Source organism: Microtus ochrogaster, unplaced genomic scaffold (genome assembly GCF_000317375.1).
Source record: "Microtus ochrogaster isolate Prairie Vole_2 unplaced genomic scaffold, MicOch1.0 UNK18, whole genome shotgun sequence".
Classification (NCBI taxonomy): Eukaryota; Metazoa; Chordata; class Mammalia; order Rodentia; family Cricetidae; genus Microtus; species Microtus ochrogaster.
The window spans coordinates 5,518,656-5,522,246 of NW_004949116.1; the positions used below are offsets into that span (position 1 = coordinate 5,518,656).

The following is a 3,591-nucleotide window of genomic DNA, read 5'->3' on the forward strand; positions in this document are numbered from 1 at the left end:
GGAGGTGGGTGGTCCTTGGACTTCCCACAGGGCAGGGAACTGTGATTGCTCTTCGGGCTGATGAGGGAGGGGGACTTGATTGGGGGAGGGGGAGGGAAATTGGGAGGCGGTGGCAGGGAGGAGGCAGAAATCTTTAATAAAAAAATAATTAAAGACACATAGTAAGAATAAATCTTTAAAAACATAGACTAAAAGCAAGCAGCCACTGTGTGCAATGAACGGGTAGAAATGGTTGCTGTTCTCCTGCAGATGCACCACAGATAAAAATCAAAACGTCACAGACGTACTTCATGGATTCTGGGTTTTTCTTCTCCTAACCTCCTGTCTCATTCTCTCATTCTGGCCTTCACAGCAATTAGTATTATGATGTTTTTAAATATTTGAGTATTTGCATATGTATTTACATCCTTAGACAATTCTCAGTCCTGTTTTTTTGCATGTTAAACTTCAACATGAATGCCCTTTTTGCAACATCTTATTCATTTTCTATTAATAAACATCAAACTGTTCTGAAATCATTTCTTTTCACAACAAAGAACACTGTAAGATAATCCCCATAGGCACCCCTTGGCACTTCTGTTGAACAGCTGGTTCATCTGGGGTGCACATTTTCTGCTGGCTGGATATGGCCAGGTTTAACTCTTGAGTGGGTCGAGTTGCTCTTGCCTACCCAGTCTCCCAGGCGAACCCCAAATCTCCATAGGACTCCATGATGGTCACCGCATTTCTAGCGCTCTTAGGACTAAGGACTGGTCATCCATTGAATTCAGGGCATGGCAAGGCTTATGTGCTACTGATAGTGCTTCTGCTATTTCGTCTTTCACAATTTTATTTTGCAAAGAAAAAGGTTTTTCTTGGGCCTCTTCATAAAAACCCCATCCATTCTTTCCACATTTCCAGAATATCTTAAGGCATCTCTCTCTCCTCCTCTACCCCCTTCTCTGCCTGTCCACCTCTTTATTTCCCCCTTCTCCCTACCCCGCTCTTCTCCCCCTCCTTTCCTTGCACGCAGAGAAGAACATACTTCTCTAGGCTCGCACTGTTCTTATCACTGTAAGCTATACCCTGTTCTCAGGAAAATTCTTCCAGTCATAGGGCACCGTTTCTACTCATTGTCCGAGACTTGACTGTGAAGGACACAGTGTCAGTGGCGATGAAACTGAGCTTCCCCACCATGACTTCCCCTGCAGACACTCATCGTATTCAGGCTTCTTGCATGCACATCTTTTTCTTGTGTTCCCTGTGCTGTTAGTGACAGGCCACCAGAATTTCTGTTAAAGTTACATGAGCTGCCCAGAGTCACACATTTGCCTTATAGCCAACCCTCCCCAAATAGTTCTTTTTGTCTGTGTTGTCTCTTGGACTTCTCACCTACTGGGTAGTTGGGGGAGATAATCCCTAATAAATCAATAAGCCTACTGTCCTGGAACCCTGTGTATGATGCTGCTGTCCTGGGATTTGGCCACAAGGTAGTACTGATTGCTGGAAGTCATTCCATTACCAGAACAGAGAAAGAAGCATACTTCTATATCTAAGTTTATGTTTTCACAAAACAAAAATACCACTTGCCTCCCCCCCCCCTCCCAAGAATCACTCAAAGATAAAACCGCCTGGGGTGTCTGTTGTGTTTCGAAGGATTTCAGTAGAACCTGGCTTGGTTCTCAGCATCACTTGCATGTGTGCAATGTGGCTGTCACAACCGAACTCAGCAACATTAGTGGGGAAGCTTCTGAATCAGACGGACTACAGGAGACATATGTCCCACTAAAGGACAAATTCGTTGACAGATATGAGCTAATGCTCACATGCCCAGAGATGAGACAGGGCACAGGAGAAGGAGACACTGAAATGGTCACACAGGAGAGAGACTGACAACAGCCTAGGAAAAGGAAGGGGAGGGGCGGGGCGTGTGAGGGACAGGAACTGATGCTGTGGCTGTCAGCCTGCAGACACACAACAGTGGGGCGATTGAGAATGGACATGGATTTCTGCTCCAAAAGGAAAATTCTGGTAATTTTCCACAGCGTGGGTGCAGAGGCCACGGGAGATTGGCAGGCAGTGTGTGAGCGGCAGTGGGTGACCAGGGGGCAGGTGTCACTCAGGGAGAAGGCAGAAGCAAACACACGAAATGAACATTCTTGTCTGAAGCCAGCCGAGCCGATTCATCAGGATGCTTTATTTTACCCCGCAGTGAGAACACAGCTCAGGGAGCCACTTTCTGAGAGACGGTCTTTCTGGCTTCCTGATGCGTAAGAACCAGGCTGGCAGCTATGACACAGGGGCAGAGCAACGGCTGCACAAGCTGAGGACTTGACTCTGAGGCCCAGAACGCGAGTGAAAAGCTGGAGATGCTTGCCTGCATCCGCAATCCCAATGTCTCCCACAGCGAGGCAGCCGGTGAAGAGAGGAGACTCGGCCAGAAGCGGTCAGGCCAGCAAGCCCATGGTGTAGCAGCAACAAGAAAGATGCTGTTTGTACCAAGTAGAAGGGTAGAAGTTGCTTCAGAAAGCTGCCCTCCTACCTCTACAAGTGTCCTGTAGCACCAGTGTGGGCTGCACTCTCTGACACAACTAAAAATAAACAAAAACATCTTCAGTGACATCTGCTCCACCCATCGGCCTCTCCCCTTGCCTTTATATCCAGGTCCTGGAGTCACAGAGCAGGTTGGTGATCAAGAGTCCAGGAAAACCACTCTCTCCTGTAAGATTCAGCTAACAAGGGGAGCGCTCACAGGATCTTGAACTCACGGCTGTTGGCCTGCCACAGTGTCTTGGGCTGTGTTATAGGAAAGGTATGGGCTATGCAGACTGTGCAGAATAGGGTGGTTTCAGAACAAGATCAGGAGATAGAATTCACTGACTGGCCTTCTAGGGGAGGACTGGATCATGATGGAGGGAACACGGAGATTCCACTCTGGTCTGTAGAGCCTTAAGGCCCCATGCTGACCTCCTAGGGGTGAAGCCTGTCTGACCTGAGTGGGCTTTGAGGAGTCTGGGGTAAAAATGGGGGAGAGTTCGCCACCTGCTGGGGGTCTTGGGAAAACCTGGGCGCTGGGACTTTAAGTTTCCCACCTGCCGAAGAGGAAGGAACATTGGTTTAGCTTTGTTAAACCGAGGGTTTCAGAAAGGCACAGGCAATGGGGCGGAAAGTCCCAGCATCCCCATGGGTCTGGGGATGATGACATGGAAATTTCAGGGCTCTACCCCGCCGTGTGCTGTCGCTGATGCTCACTTCACTGTTCAGGGGACCCAAAATACCAGAGCTCGCCTGAGGGCCCGCTAAAGAGGAGCAGAACAGGTCCCCGTTGGTCCTCCCGGCCCCCAAGTGGCTGCCAGAGCCTCCTCCTTACCCGGGCCAGCAGGGCTCAGCCTCCAGTCACCAGCGTGAGTCACTTGCAGGCAGGCAGAACCTGTGCCTGCTGGATGATGCTCTCACAGAACGGCCACTTGCAGAGCCGTAACTCCAGAGTCAGGAAAAGAAGGAAAAACACGGTGACGTAGCACATGCCACTGCCCCGCAGGCTCTCCCCTAAAGTCGGGGCCTTGAACGCTGACCTGAAATCCACCAGAACACAGCAGAGCTGCTGTGGTA

The 3,591-nt window shown here is 49.7% G+C and overlaps 1 protein-coding gene across 1 annotated transcript in view; it reads right to left on the bottom strand.

Annotated features, from left to right (window-relative positions):
- The window catches only part of LOC101991232 (GTPase IMAP family member 5), a gene marked incomplete at its 3' end in the record, with an annotated part of 7,590 nt that extends 3,999 nt beyond the window's left edge, over window positions 1-3,591 (bottom strand). Inside the window, exon 1 of the mRNA XM_026789386.1 lies at window positions 3,350-3,591. The remainder of the gene's footprint in view (window positions 1-3,349) is intronic.